The sequence below is a fragment of the Vulpes vulpes genome, chromosome 16 (assembly GCF_048418805.1).
Source record: "Vulpes vulpes isolate BD-2025 chromosome 16, VulVul3, whole genome shotgun sequence".
Classification (NCBI taxonomy): domain Eukaryota; kingdom Metazoa; phylum Chordata; class Mammalia; order Carnivora; family Canidae; genus Vulpes; species Vulpes vulpes.
Window position 1 is genome coordinate 56,554,929 of NC_132795.1, and position 14,078 is coordinate 56,569,006.

General features: G+C 51.0%; 1 protein-coding gene across 1 annotated transcript in view; it reads left to right on the plus strand.

The window, feature by feature from the left end:
- MYH9 (myosin heavy chain 9) overlaps window positions 1-14,078 on the plus strand; it is a 90,563-nt gene that overhangs the window by 9,581 nt on the left and 66,904 nt on the right. The gene's annotated exons all lie outside the window — the stretch shown is intronic.

A 14,078-nucleotide genomic window follows, 5' to 3' on the forward strand; every position in this document is an offset into this window, starting at 1 on the left:
CCCTGGGGTCCCTGTCTGTACACAGGCATGCACAGTGTACAAGTGACAGCGGGACAGGTAATGTCATGTGTTCAGTGTTGTAACGTAAAGTTTCCTGTCTTCCAGCAGTCTCCACAGGTATTATTTTAATGGCTTTGCCACAAAGGCGAAGAACCATTATTTACATTGTCAGAAAGTTCCATGGCTTTTAGTGACCCCCTTTTTTAAAGATTTTATTTTATTTATTTATTCATGAGAGACACAGAGAGAGGCAGAGACACAGGCAGAGGGAGAAGCAGGCTCCATGCAGGGAGCCTAATGTGGGACTCGATCCCAGGACCCTGGGCTGAAGGCGGTGCTAAACCACTGAGCCACCCAGGCCGCCCTGACCCTTTGGAAATTCATTCAGCAGCTGCTCCCCTGGGTGTACTAGGGCAGAAACTGCTGGTGGCTAGGAGGTAGGTGAGAATGCAGATGCGTGAGATGTCACAGGCCCTGCCCTCAAAGGGCTCACTTCTGGACTCCGGGGGTTGGGGGGTGGGGGGGGGGTGGGGGAGCACTTCCCTCTAGTGTTGTGGGTTGTGATAGAAGTGAGCCCGGGAGGAAATGGCAGCTCGGGTGCCCAGTTTGGATAGATGGAAGACCACTTTGTTTTTAGTGGTGGCACAGCTTAGGAATGAGGACCTGGGAGATCTTTCTGGGCTCAGTGGAGGAAGATCTGAATGGCTGATGCAGTTCACAGGCCTGGGCTGGAAAACACTCGGAGGAAGTGAGGGGCAGAGGCTCCAAGGGGTCTTGTCCACAGGGGGGCTGGGGACATAGCCCCCTGGCCCTACTGGGAGATATTTCTCACCCACCCCATCCCCTGCGGACTGAGTCACAGAGAGAGGCAGGGGTGGTCTCAGAAACATCCAGTAGGCCACTGGGGCTCTGCTGTGGCTCCTGCTGCCCAGAGAAGGTGCAGGATTGTAGCAACAAGTTGCAACAGTTTAGTTTTGTTTTGAAGAAAAAGTTTCAGAATCCTAGTGGCGGCTTTGGAGCAGATAGGTGTTTGTAATGGTAAGGGAGTTCTTTGGGAGCTGGGCATGCTGGGAGAAGATGCACATGGTCAAGGGTCTAGAACCTGGAATGTAATGCCTTTGCTCTGGTTTGGTGTTCCTTGCCTCTTCCAGCCCTGCACTGTCCCTGTTCCTGTCCCTCAGCCCTGGCTCCAGGGAGCCTGGAGGTCAGGAGAGAGATCCTTTATTCAGAAAGGAGCCACAGGCTTGTCACCCACCCCATGGGGTGGGGATAGGAGGGTGAGGTCACTGGGGCACTTCCTGTCCTGTTGGTGTCTCAGGCTTTGTCCATCACCCTGAGCCCCCCTGCAGCCTGGATCAGTACCCGGCTGCCTGGAGCTCATGTTGGACGAGGACACTTTCTGTCCCAGTTGTCAGGTCCTCAATGCCACCCATTGAACGCACACTCAAAAAAACCCCAAACCAAGCAAAACCAATGCCTTAACCTCATCTTATTTTATTTTTTACATATTGACTGGAAATTGGTAATAAGAAGAAAACATGAGCTAGGAGATTGCAGCACTTGATAGATTCTCTCCCATCCCCTACTTTACACTACTGCTGGGTGATGGATATACGCTAGAGGTTGTCTTGGAAATTATACCATCTGCAGTTACGTGCCAGCTCCTATATCAGAAGAGGGGGAGGTGGGTACATGGACTAGTGAGTTAGATAAAGCAGGAGTCGGCAGGCTTTGGGTAAGGGAGTGGGTGACTCTGGAAGCAGCAGGTGGGTTATTTTCACTCAGTTTATTTGTTCATTAAAATATGTATAATTCCTGGGGGTTTGCTGGAGACTGCCTAGGTGCCAGGTGCATGTCTGGATGAAGCAACCAGAGTCTGTGGTTTACATTCTAGAGGGGTGCGAACCAGGCAGCAGCAAGGCAAGCAGCTCAGGTGAGGGTGTGCACGGAGTCCCCCAGGCCAGCGTGGTCAAGAGGACTCTCTCTCCCCAGCCCTGGAGTCTGGGATGCTGGGGGTCCACCAGCGAGGTGCAAGCACCCTCGGTTTCCTCCGAGGCCTCTCTCCTTGGTTTGCAGCCAGCTGCCTTCCATGCATGGGCATCCCTGGTGGCTGTGGCTCCTGTCCTCCACTTACTAGGACACCGGTCAGATTGGGGAGCCCAGGGATCCCTGGGTGGCGCAGCAGTTTGGTGCCTGCCTTTGGCCCAGGGCGCGATCCTAGAGACCCGGGATCGAATCCCACGTCGGGCTCCCGGTGCATGGAGCCTGCTTCTCCCTCTGCCTGTGTCTCTGCCTCTCTCTCTCTCTCTCTCTCTGTGACTATCATAAATAAATAAAAATAAAAAAAAATTATTAAAAAAAAAAAAAAAAGATTGGGGAGCCCACCCAAATGCTCTCATTTTACCTTCATCACCTCTGTTAGGGCCCATCACCTATGACAGTCCCATTCGGAGGTCCTGGGGTTAAAGCCTCAACAGGTGCATTTAGGGAGGTGTGGGACACAGGTCTGTCTGCATCGGGAGAAGAGAGAGGGTGTGTGTGTGTCAGTGTGTCAGTAGTGGTCTCTCCAGTAATCCAGGGCAGTCCTGGATTATTCCATTCTTCCAGGTGCAAGGGACTTTTCTGGATTTCCCCAGGTGTTTATGTCACTGCTCCAAGCCACGGTTTCCTCCTCTGTAAAGTGTGGCTAGTAGAACCCATGTGGGTGTCCTTGGAGTCGCTAACGTAGGAAGGGACTGAGAGCCTTCCAGGATGCCTGCCCACCGTGGGTCCCCATACCCTCACCTGTCTGCTCCCCGCCCCTCGTTCACCAGGGCACCTTTCCCTTCTACCCTGCTTCCTCCTCTCCGCTGCCAATTCCACTGTGATCAAGGTCCAGGGTAGCTGGGCTCGTGTTCTTTCCAGGTTGCTCTGTCTTCCTTCCGGGGTGATTGTACCCCTCACCCCCTACTTGTTGACCAGTCCTTCTTGGGAGATGGCTTCTCCCCTCTGATGAGCCATAAACACTGTTTTTACACAAGTGACGGGTAACAGTTTGTAGAATTAAGTGTAAAATCCTAGATGCTGCGAGATACTGCTTTCTTTGCCGTGTGAACACCTCCCTGGACCGGGGACTCCTTGGCACTTCTCTGAGCTGGTCTGCTTTCAGGTCTTGCTCTTCCCATTAGAGGTGTTGCTCCTGGGACCCTTATACGGGGCCTCGCCTACAGTCGGCACTTAGTGTATGCTTGAGAAACGGGTCAATATATTCATTCTACTGAGTGTGCTGGGTTAGCATCTGCCCCAGCACTTAGCTCTGCATGACCTTGGGTAGAAAGCTTTATTTCTTTGAGCCCTGAGTCTTAACCATTGTGATGTGTGTACGTCTCATAATGTGTAATAGGCAGGACCCTTTGTCCTGATCCTGATCTTCTCACCTGCCAGCTCTTTGACCTTGGCAAGCCATGTACCCTTCCTGCTCCTCTTTTCCTTGTGTGTGGAATGAGGAAAATGAGAGTCCCCATAGAGGACTTTGATGCTCAGTAAAGTTTGGCTCTATTGTTTATATGTTTGATCTTATACATAAATTAAAAAAATTTTCAAAGTAAGCTCTATGTGCAACGTGGGCCTTGAACTCAGAACCCTGAGATCGTGTCCTGTGGTCTATGGATGGAGCCAGCCGGGTACTCCTATTTATACACTGTTTGTCCAGCACAGTGCCAGTGTCTTATACCTGCTTTTATCCACTTATCCAATAGGTTCAAAAACCTACTGTGACCAGTTTTTCCTATCATGATAAAGTTTGAAGTCACATTCAGGTTGTTGCAATGAAAGTCTCCCAATCCCATGAGGGTGGTAATATTGTTCCTGTTTTTTTTTTTTTTTTTTTTTTTTTTTTTTGACATGGAGAGAACACAAGCAGGGGGAGTGGCAGGCACAGGGCGATGGAGAGGCAGGCTCCCCACTGAGCAGGAAGCCCAATGTGGGGTGATGTGGGGCTTGATCCCAGGACTCTGGGATCAGACCTGAGCCGAAGGCATATACTTAATGGACTGAACTACCCAGGCACCTCAGTGCTCCCATTTTATAGCTAGGAAAACCGAGACTCAAAGAACCTAAGTGCCGAGCCCCAGGTAGCGAGTGAGAGAGCTCAATCCTCCCTTGTTCCTACACGTTCCATGTCTGCTTTCATTGCCTCTCCTGCCTTCTCATCCCAATGAACCCCTTCAATAGGGGCGAGGGGCAGGCTATCTATGTTTGTGAAGTTGGGGGTTCGTAGTTTGTGCTTTTGTACATAGCCTTAGAGTCACGAGGCCCAGTGCCGCCTCGCTGGCTTGTGGGCCCAGGTATATAGCCTCCCTATCCTTCTGAGACACGGCAGCAGGTGGGGATGCACAGCCAATTGTGTGAGGTCTGGTCAGCCTGGTTCCTGTGGGGGAAACTAGCTTTTCTCCCTCAGTTTCCCAGTGCCACCACCTCCAAGCCGCTTGCTAGCCCACAGTGCCCTGCTCTCAGTCTGCCTTCTGCCCAGAGCTGGGCCTGCTGCCCACTGACTGTTTCCTGCCTTTGCCAGGGTGAGGAGGAGGTGGCTGTGTTGCGCCAAGTGCTTATGAAAACTGCCTCATTATGGGATTAATTACTGGCCACTGGGCACTGTGGCATTTATAGGACCCCATCAGTGTTGTGACTTCTCACCTCCAACTGTCTCAGTTCCTTCCTCCAAACCACCTGGAGTTAGTTCTGCTGACTTTCTGGTTAGCACTTCAAGCCTTGTGTCAGAGAAGGAGTGGACATTGGCCTCTGAGGGTGAGACTGAGGATCTAGCAGCATCCCTCCCCACCACCTAATAGCCGAGTGCACCAGAACCTTGGCCTCTTCTAAGTGAGGACGCTTCCAGGATGCGAAGCCCCTGTGTGCAGACTATTGCAGTATCACACACCTTGGCAGGCCAGTGTATTCAAGAGAAGCTGGGAAAGGATGGCCCTCTTCCCCTTTAAAACAAGTCAGAGGCTCTAATTATCCTTAGGTTGACATAGTGGAGGCCTCTCCCCCTCCCCCCTTCTGGCTTTCAAACAAGAATCTGAAGAATGTGATACTCTGTGTGGACCTGAGCAAAGATCAGGGGCAGGATTCAGAGCTCTTCCGGGGGCTTTACCAGGCAGCCTTTTGTGCTCCTGGACCTGGGACATTCCGAATTGGTTGTGGTTGGAAGTCTCTGACAACTCCAGTGGGTGCTCTAAATTCCAAGCTCGCTAGTGGGATCTGAAGGGGACAGCTGGGAGGGGTGGGGGGAAGTCAGGTCAAAAAGAAGTTTGCCAGGGAAACTGGGCTGCCCCTTCTGCGGTGTGTGGCGGGGCAGGTGGTGGGTCACTCGGGCTCCTTCCCCTTCCTGCTGATCCCTCTGTGCTCTTTAGAGACTTCAGGTGTTTGCTGCTCAGCACCTGCCAGAGGGTGAGTGAAGCGGTGAGCCGGCCAGGAGGCCCAGGAGGCAGACCCCTAGGGCGCAGACACCAGGCGCTACTACCTGTGTGCCCTAGAGTGAGGCATTTCAATATTCTGGGCATCAGTTTCCTCTTGTGCAAAACAGGATATGGCTACAACCTACCACCCAGGGTCGCCTTGCCGATTGGCGAGATCTCAGAACCAAGTGCTAGTGGCAGTTATTATTTGCCAGCGCAGTCCTGGGACGTGGGCCCTCTGAGCGCCCATTTTACAGATGAAGAGAAGGGAGGTTCGGGGCACTGAAATAACATCCCCAGACATTCCCTCAACCTGTGAGTGGAGACTGTGACGCTGGAGTCAGGGTGGCCTGATTCCAGAAGCGTCACGTTCTGCCCTGGTGCCGCATCCCTGGGGTGCCTACGCACACAGGTGTGCCTGCATCGGTGTGTGTACCAGTTTGCATGTGTGCACCCTGTGGGGTGGGTTCGTTCCCAGTCTGGCAGCTATGTGGGGTGGGGGCTGCTGTGCTTTCCTTCCAGCGCACAGCTCAGCCTTGACCCCTTTGGAACCAGACCACGGCCTGGGCAGAGGAGCAGTTCTTGGTGGGTGGTAAAATAAGCAGCAGCCAGGTTTCTGGTGAAGGACATGCTGAGGTCATCCCGCAGCCAGGCTCCCTGCTCAAGGACAGCTGGGTTGGCCAGCCTTCTCTAGGGATTGATTATTAGCCTTCTCTAGTAATTGAAGTTTTCCATAAAGTGGGACATATGTGGGTTTTTTTTTTTTCTTAAGATTTTATTTATTCATGAGAGAAAGAGACGGAGACATAGGCAGAGGGAGAAGCAGGCTCCCTGCAGGAAACCTGATGTGGGACTTGATCCCAGGACACCAGGATCACGCCCTGAGCCAAACGCAGTTGTTTAGCCACTGAGCCACCCGGGTGCCCCAATATGTGTGTTTGTATCTTCACGGTGTGACTAGTATTCAAGTGATTTATCCCCCTGCTCCGCCCGGAGGCCAAAGGCTCTGGGATGCTGCTTGTCTACCCTAGTTTCTTGGGAGGGTTTGGCTCTGTCCTCCAGGCCGCCATGTGCCCCGGGCTGGCATCTGCTGGCAAACTCATGAATAGTCCCAAAGTGATGGAGATGTAGGGAGAAGAGACTGTTGGCTGTATAGGTTTGGATTTCTTGTTCCTGCAGTCCAAGGTGATCCAGAGCAGCTCAGGGGAAACGGCCTCCTGCCCCACCATCCTGACTCCTCCACTTTTCGTGCCAACTTTCACTATTGGCTTGTCCTGACTGCAGTTTGTCTTTTTTTTTTTTTTTAAGATTATTTATTTATTTATTCATGAGAGACATAGAGAGAGAGGCAGAGGCAGAGATACAGGCAGAGGGAGAAGCAGGTTCCATGCAGGGAGCCCGACGTGGGACTTGATTCTGGGTCTCCAGGATCACACCCTGGGCTGAAGGCAGGTGCTAAACCGCTGAGCCACCCAGGCTGCCCTGCAGTTTGTCTTTTGCCCCCTCTGACCTCTTCTGTGAGATCCTGATTATGCCTCTGGAGGGTAATGAAGAAAGAGGATCCTCTCAGGTCTTTCATGTTGCCTTGGTGGAGAAGGAGGCCACTTGAGGGTCCTTTTGCCTTTGAAATTGTAACTGATGGACTGTACGTGGGGGGTCTCGGTGAGCTCTGTAAGGTGGCATGCATGGGGTTAACTGCCTTCATCCAGTTCCCAAAGGGGTCCTTACTGGCTGAAAGTGCTCAGAACCAATGATCTAGAGAGAACTTTGGGTTTCCTGTTTATAGAGCGTGTATGTGCACACGTGTGTGTGTGTGTGTGTGTGTGTGTGTGTGTGTGTGAACAAATGCCATCAACAGGCTATTAACAGACATGAGGGTCTGTTCATTACAGGGTTAGGTTATGCTACCCCAGGGATATAAGTATGCAGAGAGCACCTCTCTGAGCTCATCTCTATAGGATAGCGATCTTTTTTGCATTAAACTGTTAATATCGGGGGATCCCTGGTGGCTCAGTGGTTTGGTGCCTGCCTTCGGCCCAGGGCATGATCCTGGAGACCCGGGATCGAGTCCCACATCAGGCTCCCTGCATGGAGCCTGCTTCTCCCTCTGCCTGTGTCTCTGCCTCTCTCTCTGTGTTTCTCATGAATAAATAAATAAAATCTTAAAAAATATATATTAAAAAAAACCTGTTACTATCCTTTCACTTCTGGGCAACTAGCTAGGGCTGGAGGGGTGATGTTCTGATTGTAGTGGATTGGATTTTTTGGGATTCTGCATACCAAGGGAGCTCTGTCCTTGCACGTTTGCCCCCCTGGGCTCCAGGTCCTCAAAGGATGTTTCCTAAATGCCCACATCCTTGCAGTTTGCTTCACCTGCCTGAACCTCTGAATGTTGTTTTTTTTTTTTTTTTCTTTTTAAGGGGGAGGATGAGGAGCAAGAATAGGGCAGAGCCACAGGATGCATGCCAGAGCTTTACTGAGCTTGTCAGGATCAGGGGATGGAGCAGTGGGTGATGAATGTATCTGACACATGTCAGGTGACTGCCATCCTACCTGCTGCAGGTTTGACCCTCACCGAGCCTCGCTTTGGCTTTGGGCTCCAGCTTCTCCTTGACCTAACTTGTGGCCTTGGGTCACTTGTGGTTTGGTCACTGGACCAGTCCGAGCCGCCTCTACCCAGTGACAGTTGTGTCAGATTGGCATTTTTCAGACTGTCAACTGAAAGGAAACCTTGTTGGTGGGTGGTGAAATTACTTTCACAGGCGGCAACCAGTGTTTTTAGACACGAAATAAAATAGACTCAAATGGAAAATACCAAGAATAGCATGTATATATCATGTTATGGAGCTTTTGTTTGACCTGTTTGTGTGTATTTGGGATTAAAAGCCTTTAAATTAAATTCTCTCTCTCTCTCTTTTTTTCTTAAGCTGTGGGTTGAGATTTAAAAAAAATGTTGGCACTCCAGGATGAGATCTGGGGGCCTCTTTCAGCCCTGACTTTGTGTGGTTCCCGCCTACAGGTCTGAGCTGAACGAAATCTCCTCCTCCACTCCAGCTGAGCCTGTAAATGGAGTCCCTTGCAAGATCAAACTCTTGAAAGTTCTTTACAAAATTCTGGGAAATGAGCTACATTCCTGGGGTGGAATAAATCATGTTGAGTTAGGCTAAGCAGGATGTGACTTCAAAACCCCCCAAAGTGGGCTATGTGAGGGCAGAGCTTGTGACTGAGTCATTATGGACTCAGTGGTGACACAGACTTCTTGAGAGAAGAGGCAAAGATTGTGGAGAGAGGGGCCTGCAGGCCCCGGGGCGCCACCAAGCACCGCTCCTCCGTTAGCCCATTGTGAGCCTCACAATAGTTCTGTGAGTTGAGCAGTGCTCTGACTATGCTGCAGAACTGGGACTGTCAGCTAGACCTGGTGGGGGCTGCACCCCCACATGCTCTCATGTACTCACAGCTGTCCTGGGGCCGGGGAGCAGGGTGGGGGGGCGGGGCGGGGAAGCTGATAGCACTTCCCTTTTATAAGCAAAGAAATTAAGGCCCAGGGGGCCAAGGCAACTGGGCAAAGTTGTTCTGTTTAAGTGATGGGTCTGGAAGTGATGGGTCTGGAATTCTAGGGCCAGTCTGGCTGCCTCCTGAGTTGAGATCCTTCTAAGACGCCTTCTGGGAAGGTCATGAATAAGTTATCACTGTTTGGAAGGGCTGTCTCCCTTTCAGTGATGAAGCTCATTATCAGAGTTGACTTAAATGACTACTTAATCAATTCAGGAAGTTTGTGTTGACCCCGGCCGGTCATATGTCTCTTAGAAACAAATGAACATCACATTTAGCTGGAAGGTTGGATGTGGAGGAGGAGGAGGAGGAGGAGGAGAAAGGTGATGTGATCCTGGAGGCCACCTGTTCTGAGCCTCTGCTGCTTTGCCTGCTCAAGGGGGAGGCGAACCACACCAGAAGTCACTTCAGTTTGGACAATAAGGTGCAGGGTTATTGGTCTTATCATTAGGCACTTTGAGAATGGGTGGCAGAGAGTCTATGGTGTTTAACCCCTGGACTTTGAACCTTTTGGGAAGCTGGAACCTTCCCCATTACTCCGGTTCATTAGTATTATTCAGCACTTACATGTGCTGGGCCTCAGGGACCCAGCAGTGCCTGGGATAGGGTTCCCAGCAGGAATAGGGTTGGGGTGGTTGTTGGTGGTAGTGGCTACGCTACTCGGGGCTTTTCTGTGTGTGTGTGTTTTGTTTTTTGTGTGTGTGTGTGTGTGTGTGTGTGTGTGTGTTTTGTATTATTTAAACATCACTCAGAATAATAAGCTGCTGTAGGCCTGGTGGGTCCTGGGCAGAGTGGTCTTCAGAAATTGTCTTTAGTTTCTCATCTCAGGTTGCATTTCCCTGCTTGTCATGATGTGGACTCGGGAAACCCAGCATGAGGACACCTGGGTGGCTCAGCGGTTTGGCGCCTGCCTCCGGCCCAGGGCGAGATCCTGGAGACTCAGGATCGAGTCCCGCATCGGGCTCCCTGCATAAAGCCTGCTTCTCTCTCTCTGCCTGTGTCTCTGCCTTTCTCTCTGTATCTCTCATGAATAAATAAATAAAATCTTAAGAAAAAAAAAAAAAAGGAAACCCAGCATGCTGCACTTTCCCATTGAGACAGCAGCCGTATAATTAGATCTTTTCAGTATGGTTATTTTTCTGCATTGGGTTCCAGCAAACTGCTCACATGCTTGAGGAGAGAAAAACCATCCTATCAGCAGAACCAAAGGGGGGCTGAGTGAAAGCCTCACGGAGGAGGTGAGGCCCGTGTGTGATCTCACTACGCAAATATTGAACCAATTAAAAGCAAAGTCGAGGGTCCAGTGCAGGTGACTTACTGCAGATTCAGCCAGAGGCCTCTCCGCCTCTCCACCTGGCCTCTTCCCATTGAGTGAAAGCTGCATAACCTGTTGCTAATGTGCCCCACCCCCTCAACACTAGCAGGGTTTAGGAGGGTTTCCTTTGGAATGGTTGTTCTCTTGGGCAGCCAAGAAGACACACCGTGAACCATGAACCCAAGCATCTTGGACAGTTTGGTTCACTTCCACAAGCACTAACTGAGGACCCTCTCTGTGATCCCTGGGCTCAGTCAGCACTTGCGTGTGGGGTCGGGGTGTGGGGGGACAGTCCCTGCCTTCAAGGAGTCTGAGGGCTGATGGGAAAACAGGCAGAGAAGCAGTGCTTCTGTATAAGGAGGTTATGCTGGCATCAGGTCTGGAGAGGGGAGGGAGCTAGATGAATAATACACTGGGGTGTTAGGGAAGTCTACCCAGGTGATGGGAGAGCTGGCCACGGAGCACAGGCTCTCCGCTAGGGAGCCGTATCTAGAATGGAGAGTGTCTGGGGCGGGGCTGGAAGGACAGTTGGAAGGTGTTGGGTACAGGAATTGGTTGGGTCCTAAAGGTCACGAGGTTCTTGTCCTTTAGGCAGGATGGGCATGCTCAGTGTCAGAATTCTTGAATGGAATGACAACGGGGCATCTTCTCGCTCTGCTTTCTGCCCCCACTGGTGGATTGATTCATTAGTTAAGAAAGTATCTTATAGCCCAGAAGACAGGGATGGGATCTTAGTGGGGGAGACCCATTTAGGCACTTTGGTCTGGATGACATGTGATGCCTGAGATCTATGCCCAAGACACTTAGGCTGGAGAGGCCCTGGGATGCCAGGTCACTTCTTACTTTGGAGGAAATGCCTGTGGTGGGCATTGACTCCTGCTTCTCCCTGAGGCCTGAGCTGGACTGTTTGCAGTAGTATCACAGGGTGACACCTGTGCCTTCATTTGTCCTCATCTTGTGGCATTTAACCAGTGTCCCCCCTAGCCCCGTCCTGAGACTCCCCTCTCTTATATTGCAAGTCCACTCCTGGGTCGTCCAGGCCGCTTTGCAGCTGTTCACTTCTCCTGTCCCCTCCAAGTGAGGTCAGAGAGGGTGATCTACTTAAAATACAAATCCAGTGATATCACCCTCCCCCCACCCCAGGTGGCCTCCCCTTGTCCCTCAACTAAAATCCACATTCTTCAACGTGGGTGATAAGATCCTGGGTGAGCTGCTCTGCTTATCCCCTCCAGCCTCAGCTCCTCCCTTCCCCCCACTTCTGTCCTTACCTCGAAGGAGGGAGGGAAGCTATGCATGAAATTCTGGTGTCTTTTTTTTTTTTTTTTTTTTTAAGAGAGGGAGAGAAAGAGTGTATGTGCACAAACACGCGCAAGGAGGAGGAGGGGCAGAAGGAGTGGGAGAGAGAATCCTCAAGCAGACTCCCTGCTGAGCTGTGCTCTATCCCAGGACTCCGAGATCACAACCTGAGCCTGAGCTGAAACCAGAAGTTGGCTGGTCAACTGACTGAGGCACCAGGTGTCCCTCTAGTCCCTCTAGTGTCATTTGTGATGGTCTGATTGTGTTGGGTACAGGGCAAATTCAAAGTGACCCCAGGCCCTGCCTTCTGTAGTCAGGCTAATGTGACCATTTCTGTGTTCCTGGGCTCTTGAGGAATCCTGGGAAGCCCCTCCATGTGGCCTCTGAGGAGGGAAGGGCAAAGGGGGTGGGTTCTAGGGCTCTGGTGCTAAATTCCTCACTGGCCTGTCTCTGGTCTCTTTTCTTATCTGCTAAGCATCAACACAGGCTTGGGTTGGAATACTGCTAATGGCAACAAGTCCTAGCTTCTTCTGTAAGCAGACAGCATTCCTGAGGTGGGGAGAAGCCGGGTGGAGGGGGGCAACCTCCCAGTCTTCAGCAGCTTCTGCCTCATGGGCTCTGGGAGGACCCTCCCCCTCCTGTTCCCCCTACCTCTCCCCTCCTCCCCATCCCTGGGAGACCCAGCACCATAGGGTGGGCGACTATTGTAAGGTGAGCCCTGGGTGACAGGGTGCCGGACGCCTCCCTGGAGCTGACTGTTCTAATGGTCCTGGTGTTTATGTAGGCCGGCTCCTGTGGTCCGCTATCTTGGTCAAGCCTGATAGCCAAGCAGCTGGTCTGTGCCAAGCCAGACTCAAATTTAGCTCTTCTGCCCAAGGCCTCATGCACATCCCACCAGACCAGCACTTCCCAGGCCAGCATTGAGGAGCAGTTCTCCTGCAGGATATCCCAGGGTGCTTAACCTGATTGGACAAAGTGAAACGGGTTTCCTTGACTGCAGAGCATTTTGTGGGCATCATGACTGCAGAAGGGCCACGGAAAGGCAGGTTTCCAACCTCTTTGGCCATGCAGCCCTCTTCCTTCATGCTAAATTCCCAGCTGGGAGAGGTCACACTGTGCCATGTTGTTCTCCTTGGATTCATGTAATCTGGAGAAGGAGTCACCAAACTCCTAGAAACTTTTCATAGGCCCAGGTGTCCTTCTAGAGAAGGATTAGGATTAATTAGGTCAGGAGGACGAGATCCAGAAGTTCTTATTCAGTGTCTGAGTCTTTCCTGTTAATTTGAGATACAGCTCCTCTGATACAGATTTTTTCTTCACTCCAAAGCTAAGAAATTGTGGTATTGAACAGCTTCAAGATTATAGGAATTGAGTGTGAGATTCAAACCCAGGTCCATGTGACTCTAAAGTCACACCCATTCCATTATCTTACAGCACATTACAGGCTTATCTTGGGATTTGCAGAATTGGTGCTCCACATCGCAGTGGTTTTTTTTCCAAGTTCCATCTGTCTGTTGAGAGTTGGTACCAAAGATGAGTGTCTGCAGTACTTGCTTATTAGCAGATGCAGGCTAAGTGCTCTCTGAGAGGCAGGAAGGGTGGCCTGAGGCCTTTTCATGAGTCCTGACAAGGGTAAAAGCCATGCCACATCGGCCCAGGTCCTTTCTGGTGTGTCTGGTGGTAGACGGTGGGTGCCTCCACCTTGGTTAGTCAGGAGGTGTCAGAAGGTTCCAGAAAACAGATGATTTTATTCAACCTTATGCAAAGGTTCTTGAGGACCAGTAAATAATCTTCACTCCTATTTCTCTTTGTGGATTGAAAGCCTTACTGTGCTTTCTTTGCCTTCTTGTTTTGGGGACAGATAGAAGAACTAGTCCTTCAATGAGCTGGGTTTTTTAACAATTTAGGTAAGTGGCCGTGACTCTTGTGCGTGCTGCCAGCTTGGGTCTCCTTGTTCCCGTCAACTAACCTAACCCTCTAGCCCTCTGCACAGTTCAAGGCGACTTTCCAGCTTCCTAGAAACCTTTCTCACTACTCCTTCTTTCTCTTTTCCTTGTTGCTCATACATTCATTTCGTTCAGGAAACTTGAACTGAGCATGAACTGGGGTCAGGCATTGTGCTAGACATTTGAAATCCATGAATGAGACTGCCTCCTGTGCTCAGATGAAACTGCAGATAATGGCAGTTCAGCTGTTTGATTACTCACGGGAAGTCCTTTTGTAACCATCCAGGAGGGCCTTACAGCGGAGGGTGTTAGAGTTGAGATTTGAGAGAGGTGCAGAGGAGGCTGTGAACAGGACTTGGTTATGAGGAAGGGCAGGGTCACACAGGACCTCCTCGACATTCAAAGATGATTAGATTTTATTCTGGAGAAGATGTGGAGTCATTGAACCATTTCAAACTGGCGAGTAATTATCAATAAAATAGGATATAGCACGCACAAGAAATGGAGCTGCTGAGTCATCCTGAAGACAGC